The following is a 23,111-nucleotide window of genomic DNA, read 5'->3' as shown; positions in this document are numbered from 1 at the left end:
ATTTTTATAGGAAGATATCATACATTTTACAAAGCTTTGAACATTGTTAATGAACTTTTGATCCGAGAACATGCTCAATAAAATTTGGAAGTATGAAAAAACTGCGTTGGCCGGGAATCGAACCCGGGTCAACTGCTTTGAAGGCAGCTATGCTCACCACTATAACACCATTGCTTGACTGAGTCTGCTAAAGCAAATATTTCCCAAGTACGTAAGTCAGGTCACATGTACTAAAAATATGCACGAGATGCCATGTTACACCATGGCTTGACTGAAATGATTGAAACAATATTTAGGGAGTACCTCAGACAGGGATGGAATCAAAAGTATTTTTTATAGGAAGATATCATGAATTTTACAAAGCTTTGAACATTGTTCATGAACTTTTGATCCGAGAACATGCTCAATAACATTTGGAAGTATGAAAAAACTGCGTTGGCCGGGAATCGAACCCGGGTCAACTGCTTGGAAGGCAGCTATGCTCACCACTATACCACCAACGCTTGACTGAGTCTGCTAAAGCAAATATTTCCCAAGTACGTAAGTCAGGTTACATGTTCTAAAAATATGCACGAGATGCCATGTTACACCATGGCTTGACTGAAATGATTGAAACAATATAAAAGGAGTACCTCAGACAGGGATGGAATCAAAAGTAATTTTTATAGGAAGATATCATACATTTTACAAAGCTTTGAACAATGTTCATGAACTTTTGATCCGAGAACATGCTGGAAGTATGGTAGTAACATTTGGAAGTATGAAAAAACTGCGTTGGCCGGGAATCGAACCCGGGTCAACTGCTTGGAAGGCAGCTATGCTCACCACTATACCACCAACGCTTGACTGAGTCTGCTAAAGCAAATATTTCCCAAGTACGTAAGTCAGGTTACATGTTCTAAAAATATGCAAGAGATGCCATGTTACACCATGGCTTGACTGAAATGATTGAAACAATATAAAAGGAGTACCTCAGACAGGGATGGAATCAAAAGTAATTTTTATAGGAAGATATCATACATTTTACAAAGCTTTGAACATTGTTCATGAACTTTTGATCCGAGAACATGCTGGAAGTATGGTAGTAACATTTGGAAGTATGAAAAAACTGCGTTGGCCGGGAATCGAACGCGGGTCAACTGCTTGGAAGGCAGCTATGCTCACCACTTTACCATCAACGCTTGACTGAGTCTGCTAAAGCAAATATTTCCCAAGTACGTAAGTCAGGTCACATGTTCTAAAAATATGCACGAGATGCCATGATGCCATGTTACACCATGGCTTGACTGAAATGATTGAAACAATATAAAAGGAGTACCTCAGACAGGGAAGGAATCAAAAGTAATTTTTATAGGAAGATATCATACATTTTACAAAGCTTTGAACATTGTTCATGAACTTTTGATCCGAGAACATGCTGGAAGTATGGTAGTAACATTTGGAAGTATGAAAAAACTGCGTTGGCCGGGATTCGACCCCGGGTCAACTGTTTGGAAGGCAGCTATGCTCACCACTATACCACCAACGCTTGACTGAGTCTGCTAAAGCAAATATTTCCCAAGTACGTAAGTCAGGTCACATGTTCTAAAAATATGCACGAGATGCCATGTTACACCATGGCTTGACTGAAATGATTGAAACAATATAAAAGGAGTACCTCAGACAGGGATGGAATCAAAAGTAGTTTTTATAGGAAGATATCATGAATTTTACAAAGCTTTGAACATTGTTCATGAACTTTTGATCCGAGAACATGCGCAATAACATTTGGAAGTATGAAAAAACTGCGTTGGCCGGGAATCGAACCCGGGTCAACTGCTTGGAAGGCAGCTATGCTCACCACTATACCACCAACGCTTGACTGAGTCTGCTAAAGCAAATATTTCCCAAGTACGTAAGTCAGGTTACATGTTCTAAAAATATGCACGAGATGCCATGTTACACCATGGCTTGACTGAAATGATTGAAACAATATAAAAGGAGTACCTCAGACAGGGATGGAATCAAAAGTAATTTTTATAGGAAGATATCATACATTTTACAAAGCTTTGAACATTGTTCATGAACTTTTGATCCGAGAACATGCTTGAAGTATGGTAGTAACATTTGGAAGTATGAAAAAACTGCGTTGGCCGGGAATCGAACCCGGGTCAACTGCTTGGAAGGCAGCTATGCTCACCACTATACCACCAACGCTTGACTGAGTCTGCTAAAGAAAATATTTCCCAAGTACGTAAGTCAGGTCACATGTTCTAAAAATATGCACGAGATGCCATGTTACACCAAAAAACTGCGTTGGCCGGGAATCGAACCCGGGTCAACTGCTTGGAAGGCAGCTATGCTCACCACTATACCACCAACGCTTGACTGAGTCTGCTAAAGAAAATATTTCCCAAGTACGTAAGTCAGGTCACATGTTCTAAAAATATGCACGAGATGCCATGTTACACCATGGCTTGACTGAAATGATTGAAACAATATTTAGGGAGTACCTCAGACAGGGATGGAATCAAAAGTATTTTTTATAGGAAGATATCATGAATTTTACAAAGCTTTGAACATTGTTCATGAACTTTTGATCCTAGAACATGCTCAATAACATTTGGAAGTATGAAAAAACTGCGTTGGCCGGGAATCGAACCCGGGTCAACTGCTTGGAAGCAGCAATGCTCACCACTATACCACCAACGCTTTACTGAGTCTGCTAAAGCAAATATTTCCCAAGTACGTAAGTCATTTCACATGTTCTAAAAATATGCATGAGATGCCATGTTACACCATGGCTTGACTGAAATGATTGAAACAATATAAAAGGAGTACCTCAGACAGGGATGGAATCAAAAGTAATTTTTATAGGAAGATATCATACATTTTACAAAGCTTTGAACATTGTTAATGAACTTTTGATCCGAGAACATGCTCAATAAAATTTGGAAGTATGAAAAAACTGCGTTGGCCGGGAATCGAACCCGGGTCAACTGCTTTGAAGGCAGCTATGCTCACCACTATAACACCATTGCTTGACTGAGTCTGCTAAAGCAAATATTTCCCAAGTACGTAAGTCAGGTCACATGTACTAAAAATATGCACGAGATGCCATGTTACACCATGGCTTGACTGAAATGATTGAAACAATATTTAGGGAGTACCTCAGACAGGGATGGAATCAAAAGTATTTTTTATAGGAAGATATCATGAATTTTACAAAGCTTTGAACATTGTTCATGAACTTTTGATCCGAGAACATGCTCAATAACATTTGGAAGTATGAAAAAACTGCGTTGGCCGGGAATCGAACCCGGGTCAACTGCTTGGAAGGCAGCTATGCTCACCACTATACCACCAACGCTTGACTGAGTCTGCTAAAGCAAATATTTCCCAAGTACGTAAGTCAGGTTACATGTTCTAAAAATATGCACGAGATGCCATGTTACACCATGGCTTGACTGAAATGATTGAAACAATATAAAAGGAGTACCTCAGACAGGGATGGAATCAAAAGTAATTTTTATAGGAAGATATCATACATTTTACAAAGCTTTGAACAATGTTCATGAACTTTTGATCCGAGAACATGCTGGAAGTATGGTAGTAACATTTGGAAGTATGAAAAAACTGCGTTGGCCGGGAATCGAACCCGGGTCAACTGCTTGGAAGGCAGCTATGCTCACCACTATACCACCAACGCTTGACTGAGTCTGCTAAAGCAAATATTTCCCAAGTACGTAAGTCAGGTTACATGTTCTAAAAATATGCAAGAGATGCCATGTTACACCATGGCTTGACTGAAATGATTGAAACAATATAAAAGGAGTACCTCAGACAGGGATGGAATCAAAAGTAATTTTTATAGGAAGATATCATACATTTTACAAAGCTTTGAACATTGTTCATGAACTTTTGATCCGAGAACATGCTGGAAGTATGGTAGTAACATTTGGAAGTATGAAAAAACTGCGTTGGCCGGGAATCGAACGCGGGTCAACTGCTTGGAAGGCAGCTATGCTCACCACTTTACCATCAACGCTTGACTGAGTCTGCTAAAGCAAATATTTCCCAAGTACGTAAGTCAGGTCACATGTTCTAAAAATATGCACGAGATGCCATGATGCCATGTTACACCATGGCTTGACTGAAATGATTGAAACAATATAAAAGGAGTACCTCAGACAGGGAAGGAATCAAAAGTAATTTTTATAGGAAGATATCATACATTTTACAAAGCTTTGAACATTGTTCATGAACTTTTGATCCGAGAACATGCTGGAAGTATGGTAGTAACATTTGGAAGTATGAAAAAACTGCGTTGGCCGGGATTCGACCCCGGGTCAACTGTTTGGAAGGCAGCTATGCTCACCACTATACCACCAACGCTTGACTGAGTCTGCTAAAGCAAATATTTCCCAAGTACGTAAGTCAGGTCACATGTTCTAAAAATATGCACGAGATGCCATGTTACACCATGGCTTGACTGAAATGATTGAAACAATATAAAAGGAGTACCTCAGACAGGGATGGAATCAAAAGTAGTTTTTATAGGAAGATATCATGAATTTTACAAAGCTTTGAACATTGTTCATGAACTTTTGATCCGAGAACATGCGCAATAACATTTGGAAGTATGAAAAAACTGCGTTGGCCGGGAATCGAACCCGGGTCAACTGCTTGGAAGGCAGCTATGCTCACCACTATACCACCAACGCTTGACTGAGTCTGCTAAAGCAAATATTTCCCAAGTACGTAAGTCAGGTTACATGTTCTAAAAATATGCACGAGATGCCATGTTACACCATGGCTTGACTGAAATGATTGAAACAATATAAAAGGAGTACCTCAGACAGGGATGGAATCAAAAGTAATTTTTATAGGAAGATATCATACATTTTACAAAGCTTTGAACATTGTTCATGAACTTTTGATCCGAGAACATGCTTGAAGTATGGTAGTAACATTTGGAAGTATGAAAAAACTGCGTTGGCCGGGAATCGAACCCGGGTCAATTGCTTGGAAGGCAGCTATGCTCACCACTATACCACCAACGCTTGACTGAGTCTGCTAAAGCAAATATTTCCCAAGTACGTAAGTCAGGTCACATGTTCTAAAAATATGCACGAGATGCCATGATGCCATGTTACACCATGGCTTGACTGAAATGATTGAAACAATATAAAAGGAGTACCTCAGACAGGGAAGGAATCAAAAGTAATTTTTATAGGAAGATATCATACATTTTACAAAGCTTTGAACATTGTTCATGAACTTTTGATCCGAGAACATGCTGGAAGTATGGTAGTAACATTTGGAAGTATGAAAAAACTGCGTTGGCCGGGAATCGAACCCGGGTCAACTGCTTGGAAGGCAGCTATGCTCACCACTATACCACCGACGCTTGACTGAGTCTGCTAAAGAAAATATTTCCCAAGTACGTAAGTCAGGTCACATGTTCTAAAAATATGCACGAGATGCCATGTTACACCATGGCTTGACTGAAATGATTGAAACAATATTTAGGGAGTACCTCAGACAGGGATGGAATCAAAAGTATTTTTTATAGGAAGATATCATGAATTTTACAAAGCTTTGAACATTGTTCATGAACTTTTGATCCGAGAACATGCTCAATAACATTTGGAAGTATGAAAAAACTGCGTTGGCCGGGAATCGAACCCGGGTCAACTGCTTGGAAGCAGCAATGCTCACCACTATACCACCAACGCTTGACGGAGTCTGCTAAAGCAAATATTTCCCAAGTACGTAAGTCATTTCACATGTTCTAAAAATATGCATGAGATGCCATGTTACACCATGGCTTGACTTAAATGATTGAAACAATATAAAAGGAGTACCTCAGACAGGGATGGAATCAAAAGTAATTTTTATAGGAAGATATCATACATTTTACAAAGCTTTGAACATTGTTAATGAACTTTTGATCCGAGAACATGCTCAATAAAATTTGGAAGTATGAAAAAACTGCGTTGGCCGGGAATCGAACCCGGGTCAACTGCTTTGAAGGCAGCTATGCTCACCACTATAACACCATTGCTTGACTGAGTCTGCTAAAGCAAATATTTCCCAAGTACGTAAGTCAGGTCACATGTACTAAAAATATGCACGAGATGCCATGTTACACCATGGCTTGACTGAAATGATTGAAACAATATTTAGGGAGTACCTCAGACAGGGATGGAATCAAAAGTATTTTTTATAGGAAGATATCATGAATTTTACAAAGCTTTGAACATTGTTCATGAACTTTTGATCCGAGAACATGCTCAATAACATTTGGAAGTATGAAAAAACTGCGTTGGCCGGGAATCGAACCCGGGTCAACTGCTTGGAAGCAGCAATGCTCACCACTATACCACCAACGCTTGACGGAGTCTGCTAAAGCAAATATTTCCCAAGTACGTAAGTCATTTCACATGTTCTAAAAATATGCATGAGATGCCATGTTACACCATGGCTTGACTGAAATGATTGAAACAATATAAAAGGAGTACCTCAGACAGGGATGGAATCAAAAGTAATTTTTATAGGAAGATATCATACATTTTACAAAGCTTTGAACATTGTTAATGAACTTTTGATCCGAGAACATGCTCAATAAAATTTGGAAGTATGAAAAAACTGCGTTGGCCGGGAATCGAACCCGGGTCAACTGCTTTGAAGGCAGCTATGCTCACCACTATAACACCATTGCTTGACTGAGTCTGCTAAAGCAAATATTTCCCAAGTACGTAAGTCAGGTCACATGTACTAAAAATATGCACGAGATGCCATGTTACACCATGGCTTGACTGAAATGATTGAAACAATATTTAGGGAGTACCTCAGACAGGGATGGAATCAAAAGTATTTTTTATAGGAAGATATCATGAATTTTACAAAGCTTTGAACATTGTTCATGAACTTTTGATCCGAGAACATGCTCAATAACATTTGGAAGTATGAAAAAACTGCGTTGGCCGGGAATCGAACCCGGGTCAACTGCTTGGAAGCAGCAATGCTCACCACTATACCACCAACGCTTGACGGAGTCTGCTAAAGCAAATATTTCCCAAGTACGTAAGTGATTTCACATGTTCTAAAAATATGCATGAGATGCCATGTTACACCATGGCTTGACTGAAATGATTGAAACAATATAAAAGGAGTACCTCAGACAGGGATGGAATCAAAAGTAATTTTTATAGGAAGATATCATACATTTTACAAAGCTTTGAACATTGTTAATGAACTTTTGATCCGAGAACATGCTCAATAAAATTTGGAAGTATGAAAAAACTGCGTTGGCCGGGAATCGAACCCGGGTCAACTGCTTTGAAGGCAGCTATGCTCACCACTATAACACCATTGCTTGACTGAGTCTGCTAAAGCAAATATTTCCCAAGTACGTAAGTCAGGTCACATGTACTAAAAATATGCACGAGATGCCATGTTACACCATGGCTTGACTGAAATGATTGAAACAATATTTAGGGAGTACCTCAGACAGGGATGGAATCAAAAGTATTTTTTATAGGAAGATATCATGAATTTTACAAAGCTTTGAACATTGTTCATGAACTTTTGATCCGAGAACATGCTCAATAACATTTGGAAGTATGAAAAAACTGCGTTGGCCGGGAATCGAACCCGGGTCAACTGCTTGGAAGCAGCAATGCTCACCACTATACCACCAACGCTTGACGGAGTCTGCTAAAGCAAATATTTCCCAAGTACGTAAGTCATTTCACATGTTCTAAAAATATGCATGAGATGCCATGTTACACCATGGCTTGACTGAAATGATTGAAACAATATAAAAGGAGTACCTCAGACAGGGATGGAATCAAAAGTAATTTTTATAGGAAGATATCATACATTTTACAAAGCTTTGAACATTGTTAATGAACTTTTGATCCGAGAACATGCTCAATAAAATTTGGAAGTATGAAAAAACTGCGTTGGCCGGGAATCGAACCCGGGTCAACTGCTTTGAAGGCAGCTATGCTCACCACTATAACACCATTGCTTGACTGAGTCTGCTAAAGCAAATATTTCCCAAGTACGTAAGTCAGGTCACATGTACTAAAAATATGCACGAGATGCCATGTTACACCATGGCTTGACTGAAATGATTGAAACAATATTTAGGGAGTACCTCAGACAGGGATGGAATCAAAAGTATTTTTTATAGGAAGATATCATGAATTTTACAAAGCTTTGAACATTGTTCATGAACTTTTGATCCGAGAACATGCTCAATAACATTTGGAAGTATGAAAAAACTGCGTTGGCCGGGAATCGAACCCGGGTCAACTGCTTGGAAGCAGCAATGCTCACCACTATACCACCAACGCTTGACGGAGTCTGCTAAAGCAAATATTTCCCAAGTACGTAAGTCATTTCACATGTTCTAAAAATATGCATGAGATGCCATGTTACACCATGGCTTGACTGAAATGATTGAAACAATATAAAAGGAGTACCTCAGACAGGGATGGAATCAAAAGTAATTTTTATAGGAAGATATCATACATTTTACAAAGCTTTGAACATTGTTAATGAACTTTTGATCCGAGAACATGCTCAATAAAATTTGGAAGTATGATAAAACTGCGTTGGCCGGGAATCGAACCCGGGTCAACTGCTTTGAAGGCAGCTATGCTCACCACTATAACACCATTGCTTGACTGAGTCTGCTAAAGCAAATATTTCCCAAGTACGTAAGTCAGGTCACATGTACTAAAAATATGCACGAGATGCCATGTTACACCATGGCTTGACTGAAATGATTGAAACAATATTTAGGGAGTACCTCAGACAGGGATGGAATCAAAAGTATTTTTTATAGGAAGATATCATGAATTTTACAAAGCTTTGAACATTGTTCATGAACTTTTGATCCGAGAACATGCTCAATAACATTTGGAAGTATGAAAAAACTGCGTTGGCCGGGAATCGAACCCGGGTCAACTGCTTGGAAGCAGCAATGCTCACCACTATACCACCAACGCTTGACGGAGTCTGCTAAAGCAAATATTTCCCAAGTACGTAAGTGATTTCACATGTTCTAAAAATATGCATGAGATGCCATGTTACACCATGGCTTGACTGAAATGATTGAAACAATATAAAAGGAGTACCTCAGACAGGGATGGAATCAAAAGTAATTTTTATAGGAAGATATCATACATTTTACAAAGCTTTGAACATTGTTAATGAACTTTTGATCCGAGAACATGCTCAATAAAATTTGGAAGTATGAAAAAACTGCGTTGGCCGGGAATCGAACCCGGGTCAACTGCTTTGAAGGCAGCTATGCTCACCACTATAACACCATTGCTTGACTGAGTCTGCTAAAGCAAATATTTCCCAAGTACGTAAGTCAGGTCACATGTACTAAAAATATGCACGAGATGCCATGTTACACCATGGCTTGACTGAAATGATTGAAACAATATTTAGGGAGTACCTCAGACAGGGATGGAATCAAAAGTATTTTTTATAGGAAGATATCATGAATTTTACAAAGCTTTGAACATTGTTCATGAACTTTTGATCCGAGAACATGCTCAATAACATTTGGAAGTATGAAAAAACTGCGTTGGCCGGGAATCGAACCCGGGTCAACTGCTTGGAAGCAGCAATGCTCACCACTATACCACCAACGCTTGACGGAGTCTGCTAAAGCAAATATTTCCCAAGTACGTAAGTCATTTCACATGTTCTAAAAATATGCATGAGATGCCATGTTACACCATGGCTTGACTGAAATGATTGAAACAATATAAAAGGAGTACCTCAGACAGGGATGGAATCAAAAGTAATTTTTATAGGAAGATATCATACATTTTACAAAGCTTTGAACATTGTTAATGAACTTTTGATCCGAGAACATGCTCAATAAAATTTGGAAGTATGAAAAAACTGCGTTGGCCGGGAATCGAACCCGGGTCAACTGCTTTGAAGGCAGCTATGCTCACCACTATAACACCATTGCTTGACTGAGTCTGCTAAAGCAAATATTTCCCAAGTACGTAAGTCAGGTCACATGTACTAAAAATATGCACGAGATGCCATGTTACACCATGGCTTGACTGAAATGATTGAAACAATATTTAGGGAGTACCTCAGACAGGGATGGAATCAAAAGTATTTTTTATAGGAAGATATCATGAATTTTACAAAGCTTTGAACATTGTTCATGAACTTTTGATCCGAGAACATGCTCAATAACATTTGGAAGTATGAAAAAACTGCGTTGGCCGGGAATCGAACCCGGGTCAACTGCTTGGAAGCAGCAATGCTCACCACTATACCACCAACGCTTGACGGAGTCTGCTAAAGCAAATATTTCCCAAGTACGTAAGTCATTTCACATGTTCTAAAAATATGCATGAGATGCCATGTTACACCATGGCTTGACTGAAATGATTGAAACAATATAAAAGGAGTACCTCAGACAGGGATGGAATCAAAAGTAATTTTTATAGGAAGATATCATACATTTTACAAAGCTTTGAACATTGTTAATGAACTTTTGATCCGAGAACATGCTCAATAAAATTTGGAAGTATGATAAAACTGCGTTGGCCGGGAATCGAACCCGGGTCAACTGCTTTGAAGGCAGCTATGCTCACCACTATAACACCATTGCTTGACTGAGTCTGCTAAAGCAAATATTTCCCAAGTACGTAAGTCAGGTCACATGTACTAAAAATATGCACGAGATGCCATGTTACACCATGGCTTGACTGAAATGATTGAAACAATATTTAGGGAGTACCTCAGACAGGGATGGAATCAAAAGTATTTTTTATAGGAAGATATCATGAATTTTACAAAGCTTTGAACATTGTTCATGAACTTTTGATCCGAGAACATGCTCAATAACATTTGGAAGTATGAAAAAACTGCGTTGGCCGGGAATCGAACCCGGGTCAACTGCTTGGAAGGCAGCTATGCTCACCACTATACCACCAACGCTTGACTGAGTCTGCTAAAGCAAATATTTCCCAAGTACGTAAGTCAGGTTACATGTTCTAAAAATATGCACGAGATGCCATGTTACACCATGGCTTGACTGAAATGATTGAAACAATATAAAAGGAGTACCTCAGACAGGGATGGAATCAAAAGTAATTTTTATAGGAAGATATCATACATTTTACAAAGCTTTGAACAATGTTCATGAACTTTTGATCCGAGAACATGCTGGAAGTATGGTAGTAACATTTGGAAGTATGAAAAAACTGCGTTGGCCGGGAATCGAACCCGGGTCAACTGCTTGGAAGGCAGCTATGCTTACCACTATACCACCAACGCTTGACTGAGTCTGCTAAAGAAAATATTTCCCAAGTACGTAAGTCAGGTCACATGTTCTAAAAATATGCACGAGATGCCATGTTACACCATGGCTTGACTGAAATGATTGAAACAATATTTAGGGAGTACCTCTGACAGGGATGGAATCAAAAGTATTTTTTATAGGAAGATATCATGAATTTTACAAAGCTTTGAACATTGTTCATGAACTTTTGATCCTAGAACATGCTCAATAACATTTGGAAGTATGAAAAAACTGCGTTTGCCGGGAATCGAACCCTGGTCAACTGCTTGGAAGCAGCAATGCTCACCACTATACCACCAACGCTTGACTGAGTCTGCTAAAGCAAATATTTCCCAAGTACGTAAGTCATTTCACATGTTCTAAAAATATGCATGAGATGCCATGTTACACCATGGCTTGACTGAAATGATTGAAACAATATAAAAGGAGTACCTCAGACAGGGATGGAATCAAAAGTAATTTTTATAGGAAGATATCATACATTTTACAAAGCTTTGAACATTGTTAATGAACTTTTGATCCGAGAACATGCTCAATAAAATTTGGAAGTATGAAAAAACTGCATTGGCCGGGAATCGAACCCGGGTCAACTGCTTTGAAGGCAGCTATGCTCACCACTATAACACCATTGCTTGACTGAGTCTGCTAAAGCAAATATTTCCCAAGTACGTAAGTCAGGTCACATGTACTAAAAATATGCACGAGATGCCATGTTACACCATGGCTTGACTGAAATGATTGAAACAATATTTAGGGAGTACCTCAGACAGGGATGGAATCAAAAGTATTTTTTATAGGAAGATATCATGAATTTTACAAAGCTTTGAACATTGTTCATGAACTTTTGATCCGAGAACATGCTCAATAACATTTGGAAGTATGAAAAAACTGCGTTGGCCGGGAATCGAACCCGGGTCAACTGCTTGGAAGGCAGCTATGCTCACCACTATACCACCAACGCTTGACTGAGTCTGCTAAAGCAAATATTTCCCAAGTACTTAAGTCAGGTTACATGTTCTAAAAATATGCACGAGATGCCATGTTACACCATGGCTTGACTGAAATGATTGAAACAATATAAAAGGAGTACCTCAGACAGGGATGGAATCAAAAGTAATTTTTATAGGAAGATATCATACATTTTACAAAGCTTTGAACAATGTTCATGAACTTTTGATCCGAGAACATGCTGGAAGTATGGTAGTAACATTTGGAAGTATGAAAAAACTGCGTTGGCCGGGAATCGAACCCGGGTCAACTGCTTGGAAGGCAGCTATGCTCACCACTAAACCACCAACGCTTGACTGAGTCTGCTAAAGCAAATATTTCCCAAGTACGTAAGTCAGGTTACATGTTCTAAAAATATGCAAGAGATGCCATGTTACACCATGGCTTGACTGAAATGATTGAAACAATATAAAAGGAGTACCTCAGACAGGGATGGAATCAAAAGTAATTTTTATAGGAAGATATCATACATTTTACAAAGCTTTGAACATTGTTCATGAACTTTTGATCCGAGAACATGCTGGAAGTATGGTAGTAACATTTGGAAGTATGAAAAAACTGCGTTGGCCGGGAATCGAACGCGGGTCAACTGCTTGGAAGGCAGCTATGCTCACCACTATACCATCAACGCTTGACTGAGTCTGCTAAAGCAAATATTTCCCAAGTACGTAAGTCAGGTCACATGTTCTAAAAATATGCACGAGATGCCATGATGCCATGTTACACCATGGCTTGACTGAAATGATTGAAACAATATAAAAGGAGTACATCAGACAGGGAAGGAATCAAAAGTAATTTTTATAGGAAGATATCATACATTTTACAAAGCTTTGAACATTGTTCATGAACTTTTGATCCGAGAACATGCTGGAAGTATGGTAGTAACATTTGGAAGTATGAAAAAACTGCGTTGGCCGGGATTCGACCCCGGGTCAACTGTTTGGAAGGCAGCTATGCTCACCACTATACCACCAACGCTTGACTGAGTCTGCTAAAGCAAATATTTCCCAAGTACGTAAGTCAGGTTACATTTTCTAAAAATATGCACGAGATGCCATGTTACACCATGGCTTGACTGAAATGATTGAAACAATATAAAAGGAGTACCTCAGACAGGGATGGAATCAAAAGTAATTTTTATAGGAAGATATCATACATTTTACAAAGCTTTGAACATTGTTCATGAACTTTTGATCCGAGAACATGCTTGAAGTATGGTAGTAACATTTGGAAGTATGAAAAAACTGCGTTGGCCGGGAATCGAACCCGGGTCAACTGCTTGGAAGGCAGCTATGCTCACCACTATACCACCAACGCTTGACTGAGTCTGCTAAAGCAAATATTTCCCAAGTACGTAAGTCAGGTCACATGTTCTAAAAATATGCACGAGATGCCATGATGCCATGTTACACCATGGCTTGACTGAAATGATTGAAACAATATAAAAGGAGTACCTCAGACAGGGAAGGAATCAAAAGTAATTTTTATAGGAAGATATCATACATTTTACAAAGCTTTGAACATTGTTCATGAACTTTTGATCCGAGAACATGCTGGAAGTATGGTAGTAACATTTGGAAGTATGAAAAAACTGCGTTGGCCGGGAATCGAACCCGGGTCAACTGCTTGGAAGGCAGCTATGCTCACCACTATACCACCAACGCTTGACTGAGTCTGCTAAAGAAAATATTTCCCAAGTACGTAAGTCAGGTCACATGTTCTAAAAATATGCACGAGATGCCATGTTACACCATGGCTTGACTGAAATGATTGAAACAATATTTAGGGAGTACCTCAGACAGGGATGGAATCAAAAGTATTTTTTATAGGAAGATATCATGAATTTTACAAAGCTTTGAACATTGTTCATGAACTTTTGATCCGAGAACATGCTCAATAACATTTGGAAGTATGAAAAAACTGCGTTGGCCGGGAATCGGACCCGGGTCAACTGCTTGGAAGCAGCAATGCTCACCACTATACCACCAACGCTTGACGGAGTCTGCTAAAGCAAATATTTCCCAAGTACGTAAGTCATTTCACATGTTCTAAAAATATGCATGAGATGCCATGTTACACCATGGCTTGACTGAAATGATTGAAACAATATAAAAGGAGTACCTCAGACAGGGATGGAATCAAAAGTAATTTTTATAGGAAGATATCATACAATTTACAAAGCTTTGAACAATGTTCATGAACTTTTGATCCGAGAACATGCTGGAAGTATGGTAGTAACATTTGGAAGTATGAAAAAACTGCGTTGGCCGGGAATCAAACCCGGGTCAACTGCTTGGAAGGCAGCTATGCTCACCACTATACCACCAACGCTTGACTGAGTCTGCTAAAGAAAATATTTCCCAAGTACGTAAGTCAGGTCACATGTTCTAAAAATATGCACGAGATGCCATGTTACACCATGGCTTGACTGAAATGATTGAAACAATATTTAGGGAGTACCTCAGACAGGGATGGAATCAAAAGTATTTTTTATAGGAAGATATCATGAATTTTACAAAGCTTTGAACATTGTTCATGAACTTTTGATCCGAGAACATGCTCAATAACATTTGGAAGTATGAAAAAACTGCGTTGGCCGGGAATCGAACCCGGGTCAACTGCTTGGAAGCAGCAATGCTCACCACTATACCACCAACGCTTGACTGAGTCTGCTAAAGCAAATATTTCCCAAGTACGTAAGTCATTTCACATGTTCTAAAAATATGCATGAGATGCCATGTTACACCATGGCTTGACTGAAATGATTGAAACAATATAAAAGGAGTACCTCAGACAGGGATGGAATCAAAAGTAATTTTTATAGGAAGATATCATACATTTTACAAAGCTTTGAACATTGTTAATGAACTTTTGATCCGAGAACATGCTCAATAAAATTTGGAAGTATGAAAAAACTGCGTTGGCCGGGAATCAAACCCGTGTCAACTGCTTTGAAGGCAGCTATGCTCACCACTATAACACCATTGCTTGACTGAGTCTGCTAAAGCAAATATTTCCCAAGTACGTAAGTCAGGTCACATGTACTAAAAATATGCACGAGATGCCATGTTACACCATGGCTTGACTGAAATGATTGAAACAATATTTAGGGAGTACCTCAGACAGGGATGGAATCAAAAGTATTTTTTATAGGAAGATATCATGAATTTTACAAAGCTTTGAACATTGTTCATGAACTTTTGATCCGAGAACATGCTCAATAACATTTGGAAGTATGAAAAAACTGCGTTGGCCGGGAATCGAACCCGGGTCAACTGCTTGGAAGGCAGCTATGCTCACCACTATACCACCAAGGCTTGACTGAGTCTGCTAAAGCAAATATTTCCCAAGTACGTAAGTCAGGTCACATGTTCTAAAAATATGCACGAGATGCCATGTTACACCATGGCTTGACTGAAATGATTGAAACAATATAAAAGGAGTACCTCAGACAGGGATGGAATCAAAAGTAATTTTTATAGGAAGATATCATACATTTTACAAAGCTTTGAACATTGTTCATGAACTTTTGATCCGAGAACATGCTTGAAGTATGGTAGTAACATTTGGAAGTATGGCCGGGAATCGAACCCGGGTCAACTGCTTGGAAGGCAGCTATGCTCACCACTATACCACCAACGCTTGACTGAGTCTGCTAAAGAAAATATTTCCCAAGTACGTAAGTCAGGTCACATGTTCTAAAAATATGCACGAGATGCCATGTTACACCATGGCTTGACTGAAATGATTGAAACAATATTTAGGGAGTACCTCAGACAGGGATGGAATCAAAAGTATTTTTTATAGGAAGATATCATGAATTTTACAAAGCTTTGAACATTGTTCATGAACTTTTGATCCGAGAACATGCTCAATAACATTTGGAAGTATGAAAAAACTGCGTTGGCCGGGAATCGAACCCGGGTCAACTGCTTGGAAGCAGCAATGCTCACCACTATACCACCAACGCTTGACTGAGTCTGCTAAAGCAAATATTTCCCAAGTACGTAAGTCATTTCACATGTTCTAAAAATATGCATGAGATGCCATGTTACACCATGGCTTGACTGAAATGATTGAAACAATATAAAAGGAGTACCTCAGACAGGGATGGAATCAAAAGTAATTTTTATAGGAAGATATCATACATTTTACAAAGCTTTGAACATTGTTAATGAACTTTTGATCCGAGAACATGCTCAATAAAATTTGGAAGTATGAAAAAACTGCGTTGGCCGGGAATCAAACCCGGGTCAACTGCTTTGAAGGCAGCTATGCTCACCACTATAACACCATTGCTTGACTGAGTCTGCTAAAGCAAATATTTCCCAAGTACGTAAGTCAGGTCACATGTACTAAAAATATGCACGAGATGCCATGTTACACCATGGCTTGACTGAAATGATTGAAACAATATTTAGGGAGTACCTCAGACAGGGATGGAATCAAAAGTATTTTTTATAGGAAGATATCATGAATTTTACAAAGCTTTGAACATTGTTCATGAACTTTTGATCCGAGAACATGCTCAATAACATTTGGAAGTATGAAAAAACTGCGTTGGCCAGGAATCGAACCCGGGTCAACTGCTTGGAAGGCAGCTATGCTCACCACTATACCACCAACGCTTGACTGAGTCTGCTAAAGCAAATATTTCCCAAGTACGTAAGTCAGGTTACATGTTCTAAAAATATGCACGAGATGCCATGTTACACCATGGCTTGACTGAAATGATTGAAACAATATAAAAGGAGTACCTTAGACAGGGATGGAATCAAAAGTAATTTTTATAGGAAGATATCATACATTTTACAAAGCTTTGAACAATGTTCATGAACTTTTGATCCGAGAACATGCTGGAAGTATGGTAGTAACATTTGTTAGTATGAAAAAACTGCGTTGGCCGGGAATCGAACCCGGGTCAACTGCTTTGAAGGCAGCTATGCTCACCACTATAACACCATTGCTTGACTGAGTCTGCTAAAGCAAATATTTCCCAAGTACGTAAGTCAGGTCACATGTACTAAAAATATGCACGAGATGCCATGTAACACCATGGCTTGACTGAAATGATTGAAACAATATTTAGGGAGTACCTCAGACAGGGATGGAATCAAAAGTATTTTTTATAGGAAGATATCATGAATTTTACAAAGCTTTGAACATTGTTCATGAACTTTTGATCCGAGAACATGCTCAATAACATTTGGAAGTATGAAAAAACTGCGTTGGCCGGGAATCGAACCCGGGTCAACTGCTTGGAAGGCAGCTATGCTCACCACTATACCACCAACGCTTGACTGAGTCTGCTAAAGCAAATATTTCCCAAGTACGTAAGTCAGGTTACATGTTCTAAAAATATGCACGAGATGCCATGTTACACCATGGCTTGACTGAAATGATTGAAACAATATAAAAGGAGTACCTTAGACAGGGATGGAATCAAAAGTAATTTTTATAGGAAGATATCATACATTTTACAAAGCTTTGAACAATGTTCATGAACTTTTGATCCGAGAACATGCTGGAAGTATGGTAGTAACATTTGTTAGTATGAAAAAACTGCGTTGGCCGGGAATCGAACCCGGGTCAACTGCTTTGAAGGCAGCTATGCTCACCACTATAACACCATTGCTTGACTGAGTCTGCTAAAGCAAATATTTCCCAAGTACGTAAGTCAGGTCACATGTTCTAAAAATATGCACGAGATGCCATGTTACACCATGGCTTGACTGAAATGATTGAAACAATATTTAGGGAGTACCTCAGACAGGGATGGAATCAAAAGTATTTTTTATAGGAAGATATCATGAATTTTACAAAGCTTTGAACATTGTTCATGAACTTTTGATCCGAGAACATGCTCAATAACATTTGGAAGTATGAAAAAACTGCGTTGGCCGGGAATCGAACCCGGGTCAACTGCTTGGAAGGCAGTTATGCTCACCACTATACCACCAACGCTTGACTGAGTCTGCTAAAGCAAATATTTCCCAAGTACGTAAGTCAGGTTACATGTTCTAAAAATATGCACGAGATACCATGTTACACCATGGCTTGACTGAAATGATTGAAACAATATAAAAGGAGTACCTTAGACAGGGATGGAATCAAAAGTAATTTTTATAGGAAGATATCATACATTTTACAAAGCTTTGAACAATGTTCATGAACTTTTGATCCGAGAACATGCTGGAAGTATGGTAGTAACATTTGTAAGTATAAAAAAACTGCGTTGGCCGGGAATCGAACCCGGGTCAACTGCTTTGAAGGCAGCTATGCTCACCACTATAACACCATTGCTTGACTGAGTCTGCTAAAGCAAATATTTCCCAAGTACGTAAGTCAGGTCACATGTACTAAAAATATGCACGAGATGCCATGTTACACCATGGCTTGACTGAAATGATTGAAACAATATTTAGGGAGTACCTCAGACAGGGATGGAATCAAAAGTATTTTTTATAGGAAGATATCATGAATTTTACAAAGCTTTGAACATTGTTCATGAACTTTTGATCCGAGAACATGCTGGAAGTATGGTAGTAACATTTGGAAGTATGAAAAAACTGCGTTGGCCGGGAATCGAACCCGGGTCAACTGCTTGGAAGGCAGCTATGCTCACCACTATACCACCAACGCTTGACTGAGTCTGCTAAAGCAAATATTTCCCAAGTACGTAAGTCAGGTTACATGTTCTAAAAATATGCACGAGATGCCATGTTACACCATGGCTTGACTGAAATGATTGAAACAATATAAAAGGAGTACCTCAGACAGGGAAGGAATCAAAAGTAATTTTTATAGGAAGATATCATACATTTTACAAAGCTTTGAACATTGTTCATGAACTTTTGATCCGAGAACATGCTGGAAGTATGGTAGTAACATTTGGAAGTATGAAAAAACTGCGTTGGCCGGGATTCGAACCCGGGTCAACTGTTTGGAAGGCAGCTATGCTCACCACTATACCACCAACGCTTAACTGAGTCTGCTAAAGCAAATATTTCCCAAGTACGTAAGTCAGGTCACATGTTCTAAAAATATGCACGAGATGCCATGTTACACCATGGCTTGACTGAAGACAGGGATGGAATCAAAAGTAATTTTTATATTAAGCTATCATACATTATACAAAGCTTTGAACATTGTTAATGAACTTTTGATCCGAGAACATGCTGAGTTATCCGAGAACATTTGGAAGTATGAAAAAACTGCGTTGGCTGGGAATCGAACCCGGGTCAACTGCTTTGAAGGCAGCTGACCACTATGCTCACCACTATAACACCATTGCTTGACTGAGTCTGCTAAAGCAAATATTTCCCAAGTACGTAAGTCAGGTCACATGTTCTAAAAATATGCACGAGATGCCATGTTACACCATGGCTTGACTGAAATGATTGAAACAATATTTAGGGAGTACCTCAGACAGGGATGGAATCAAAAGTATTTTTTATAGGAAGATATCTTGAATTTTACAAAGCTTTGAACATTGTTCATGAACTTTTGATCCGAGAACATGCTCAATAACATTTGGAAGTATGAAAAAACTGCGTTGGCCGGGAATCGAACCCGGGTCAACTGCTTGGAAGCAGCAATGCTCACCACTATACCACCAACGCTTGACTGAGTCTGCTAAAGCAAATATTTCCCAAGTACGTAAGTCATTTCACATGTTCTAAAAATATGCATGAGATGCCATGTTACACCATGGCTTGACTGAAATAATTGAAACAATATTTAGGGAGTACCTCAGACAGGGATGGAATCAAAAGTATTTTTTATAGGAAGATATCATGAATTTTACAAAGCAAATATTTCCCAAGTACGTAAGTCAGGTTACATGTTCTAAAAATATGCACGAGATGCCATGTTACACCATGGCTTGACTGAAATGATTGAAACAATATAAAAGGAGTACCTCAGACAGGGATGGAATCAAAAGTAATTTTTATAGGAAGATATCATACATTTTACAAAGCTTTGAACATTGTTCATGAACTTTTGATCCGAGAACATGCTTGAAGTATGGTAGTAACATTTGGAAGTATGAAAAAACTGCGTTGGCCGGGAATCGAACCCGGGTCAACTGCTTGGAAGGCAGCTATGCTCACCACTATACCACCAACGCTTGACTGAGTCTGCTAAAGCAAATATTTCCCAAGTACGTAAGTCAGGTCACATGTTCTAAAAATATGCACGAGATGCCATGTTACACCATGGCTTGACTGAAATGATTGAAACAATATAAAAGGAGTACCTCAGACAGGGATGGAATCAAAAGTAATTTTTATAGGAAGATATCATACATTTTACAAAGCTTTGAACATTGTTAATGAACTTTTGATCCGAGAACATGCTTGAAGTATGGTAGTAACATTTGGAAGTATGAAAAAACTGCGTTGGCCGGGAATCGAACCCGGGTCAACTGCTTGGAAGGAAGCTATGCTCACCACTATACCACCAACGCTTGACTGAGTCTGCTAAAGCAAATATTTCCCAAGTACGTAAGTCAGGTCACATGTACTAAAAATATGCACGAGATGCCATGTTACACCATGGCTTGACTGAAATGATTGAAACAATATTTAGGGAGTACCTCAGACAGGGATGGAATCAAAAGTATTTTTTATAGGAAGATATCATGAATTTTACAAAGCTTTGAACATTGTTCATGAACTTTTGATCCGAGAACATGCTGGAAGTATGGTAGTAACATTTGGAAGTATGAAAAAACTGCGTTGGCCGGGAATCGAACCCAGGTCAACTGCTTGGAAGGCAGCTATGCTCACCACTATACCACCAACTCTTGACTGAGTCTGCTAAAGAAAATATTTCCCAAGTACGTAAGTCAGGTCACATGTTCTAAAAATATGCACGAGATGCCATGTTACACCATGGCTTGACTGAAATGATTGAAACAATATTTAGGGAGTATCTCAGACAGGGATGGAATCAAAAGTATTTTTTATAGGAAGATATCATGAATTTTACAAAGCTTTGAACATTGTTCATGAACTTTTGATCCGAGAACATGCTCAATAACATTTGGAAGTATGAAAAAACTGCGTTGGCCGGGAATCGAACCCGGGTCAACTGCTTGGAAGCAGCAATGCTCACCACTATACCACCAACGCTTGACTGAGTCTGCTAAATCAAATATTTCCCAAGTACGTAAGTCAGGTCACATGTACTAAAAATATGCACGAGATGCCATGTTACACCATGGCTTGACTGAAATGATTGAAACAATATTTAGGGAGTACCTCAGACAGGGATGGAATCAAAAGTATTTTTTATAGGAAGATATCATGAATTTTACAAAGCTTTGAACATTGTTCATTAACTTTTGATCCGAGAACATGCTCAATAACATTTGGAAGTATGAAAAAACTGCGTTGGCCGGGAATCGAACCCGGGTCAACTGCTTTGAAGGCAGCTATGCTCACCACTATACCACCAACGCTTGACTGAGTCTGCTAAAGCAAATATTTCCCAAGTACGTAATTCAGGTTACATGTTCTAAAAATATGCAAGAGATGCCATGTTACACCATGGCTTGACTGAAATGATTGAAACAATATAAAAGGAGTACCTCAGACAGGGATGGAATCAAAAGTAATTTTTATAGGAAGATATCATACATTTTACAAAGCTTTGAACATTGTTCATGAACTTTTGATCCGAGAACATGCTGGAAGTATGGTAGTAACATTTGGAAGTATGAAAAAACTGCGTTGGCCGGGAATCGAACCCGGGTCAACTGCTTGGAAGGCAGCTATGCTCACCACTATACCACCAACGCTTGACTGAGTCTGCTAAAGCAAATATTTCCCAAGTACGTAAGTCAGGTTACATGTTCTAAAAATATGCAAGAGATGCCATGTTACACCATGGCTTGACTGAAATGATTGAAACAATATAAAAGGAGTACCTCAGACAGGGATGGAATCAAAAGTAATTTTTATAGGAAGATATCATGAATTTTACAAAGCTTTGAACATTGTTCATGAACTTTTGATCCGAGAACATGCGCAATAACATTTGGAAGTATGAAAAAACTGCGTTGGCCGGGAATCGAACCCGGGTAAACTGCTTGGAAGGCAGCTATGCTCACCACTATACCACCAACGCTTGACTGAGTCTTCTAAAGCAAATATTTCCCAAGTACGTAAGTCAGGTCACATGTTCTAAAAATATGCACGAGATGCCATGTTACACCATGGCTTGACTGAAATGATTGAAACAATATAAAAGGAGTACCTCAGACAGGGATGGAATCAAAAGTAATTTTTATAGGAAGATATCATACATTTTACAAAGCTTTGAACATTGTTAATGAACTTTTGATCCGAGAACATGCTCAATAACATTTGGAAGTATGAAAAAACTGCGTTGGCCGGGAATCAAACCCGGGTCAACTGCTTTGAAGGCAGCTATGCTCACCACTATAACACCATTGCTTGACTGAGTCTGCTAAAGCAAATATTTCCCAAGTACGTAAGTCAGGTCACATGTTCTAAAAATATGCACGAGATGCCATGTTACACCATGGCTTGACTGAAATGATTGAAACAATATTTAGGGAGTACCTCAGACAGGGATGGTATCAAAAGTATTTTTTATAGGAAGATATCATGAATTTTACAAAGCTTTGAACATTGTTCATGAACTTTTGATCCGAGAACATGCTCAATAACATTTGGAAGTATGAAAAAACTGCGTTGGCCGGGAATCGAACCCGGGTCAACTGCTTGGAAGGAAG

At 38.9% G+C, this 23,111-nt stretch overlaps 17 non-coding genes across 17 annotated transcripts; all 17 read right to left on the bottom strand.

Annotated features, from left to right (window-relative positions):
• Positions 1-431: 431 nt before the first annotated feature.
• On the bottom strand, positions 432-503 carry TRNAG-UCC (transfer RNA glycine (anticodon UCC)). Its single transcript has one exon. It is a non-coding gene; the product is annotated as a tRNA-Gly (tRNA).
• A 267-nt stretch (positions 504-770) lies between these two features.
• Positions 771-842, bottom strand: TRNAG-UCC (transfer RNA glycine (anticodon UCC)). Its single transcript has one exon. It is a non-coding gene; the product is annotated as a tRNA-Gly (tRNA).
• A 943-nt stretch (positions 843-1,785) lies between these two features.
• Positions 1,786-1,857, bottom strand: TRNAG-UCC (transfer RNA glycine (anticodon UCC)). Its single transcript has one exon. It is a non-coding gene; the product is annotated as a tRNA-Gly (tRNA).
• A 267-nt stretch (positions 1,858-2,124) lies between these two features.
• Positions 2,125-2,196, bottom strand: TRNAG-UCC (transfer RNA glycine (anticodon UCC)). Its single transcript has one exon. It is a non-coding gene; the product is annotated as a tRNA-Gly (tRNA).
• A 95-nt stretch (positions 2,197-2,291) lies between these two features.
• TRNAG-UCC (transfer RNA glycine (anticodon UCC)) lies at positions 2,292-2,363 on the bottom strand. The gene has a single exon. It is a non-coding gene; the product is annotated as a tRNA-Gly (tRNA).
• Positions 2,364-3,277: 914 nt separating this feature from the next.
• Positions 3,278-3,349, bottom strand: TRNAG-UCC (transfer RNA glycine (anticodon UCC)). Its single transcript has one exon. It is a non-coding gene; the product is annotated as a tRNA-Gly (tRNA).
• Positions 3,350-3,616: 267 nt separating this feature from the next.
• TRNAG-UCC (transfer RNA glycine (anticodon UCC)) lies at positions 3,617-3,688 on the bottom strand. Its single transcript has one exon. It is a non-coding gene; the product is annotated as a tRNA-Gly (tRNA).
• Positions 3,689-4,631: 943 nt separating this feature from the next.
• On the bottom strand, positions 4,632-4,703 carry TRNAG-UCC (transfer RNA glycine (anticodon UCC)). Its single transcript has one exon. It is a non-coding gene; the product is annotated as a tRNA-Gly (tRNA).
• Positions 4,704-10,902: 6,199 nt separating this feature from the next.
• Positions 10,903-10,974, bottom strand: TRNAG-UCC (transfer RNA glycine (anticodon UCC)). The gene has a single exon. It is a non-coding gene; the product is annotated as a tRNA-Gly (tRNA).
• Positions 10,975-11,241: 267 nt separating this feature from the next.
• TRNAG-UCC (transfer RNA glycine (anticodon UCC)) lies at positions 11,242-11,313 on the bottom strand. Its single transcript has one exon. It is a non-coding gene; the product is annotated as a tRNA-Gly (tRNA).
• Positions 11,314-12,227: 914 nt separating this feature from the next.
• On the bottom strand, positions 12,228-12,299 carry TRNAG-UCC (transfer RNA glycine (anticodon UCC)). The gene has a single exon. It is a non-coding gene; the product is annotated as a tRNA-Gly (tRNA).
• A 1,292-nt stretch (positions 12,300-13,591) lies between these two features.
• Positions 13,592-13,663, bottom strand: TRNAG-UCC (transfer RNA glycine (anticodon UCC)). Its single transcript has one exon. It is a non-coding gene; the product is annotated as a tRNA-Gly (tRNA).
• Positions 13,664-13,938: 275 nt separating this feature from the next.
• TRNAG-UCC (transfer RNA glycine (anticodon UCC)) lies at positions 13,939-14,010 on the bottom strand. Its single transcript has one exon. It is a non-coding gene; the product is annotated as a tRNA-Gly (tRNA).
• Positions 14,011-17,570: 3,560 nt separating this feature from the next.
• TRNAG-UCC (transfer RNA glycine (anticodon UCC)) lies at positions 17,571-17,642 on the bottom strand. The gene has a single exon. It is a non-coding gene; the product is annotated as a tRNA-Gly (tRNA).
• Positions 17,643-18,916: 1,274 nt separating this feature from the next.
• On the bottom strand, positions 18,917-18,988 carry TRNAG-UCC (transfer RNA glycine (anticodon UCC)). Its single transcript has one exon. It is a non-coding gene; the product is annotated as a tRNA-Gly (tRNA).
• A 1,417-nt stretch (positions 18,989-20,405) lies between these two features.
• Positions 20,406-20,477, bottom strand: TRNAG-UCC (transfer RNA glycine (anticodon UCC)). The gene has a single exon. It is a non-coding gene; the product is annotated as a tRNA-Gly (tRNA).
• Positions 20,478-22,079: 1,602 nt separating this feature from the next.
• On the bottom strand, positions 22,080-22,151 carry TRNAG-UCC (transfer RNA glycine (anticodon UCC)). Its single transcript has one exon. It is a non-coding gene; the product is annotated as a tRNA-Gly (tRNA).
• Between the last annotated feature and the right edge of the window lie 960 nt (positions 22,152-23,111).

The sequence above is a fragment of the Crinia signifera genome, chromosome 3 (genome assembly GCF_055691185.1).
Source record: "Crinia signifera chromosome 3, ASM5569118v1, whole genome shotgun sequence".
NCBI lineage: Eukaryota > Metazoa > Chordata > Amphibia > Anura > Myobatrachidae > Crinia > Crinia signifera.
The sequence above is the reverse complement of the archived record's forward strand: the minus strand, read 5'-3'. Positions and strand labels throughout refer to the sequence as shown.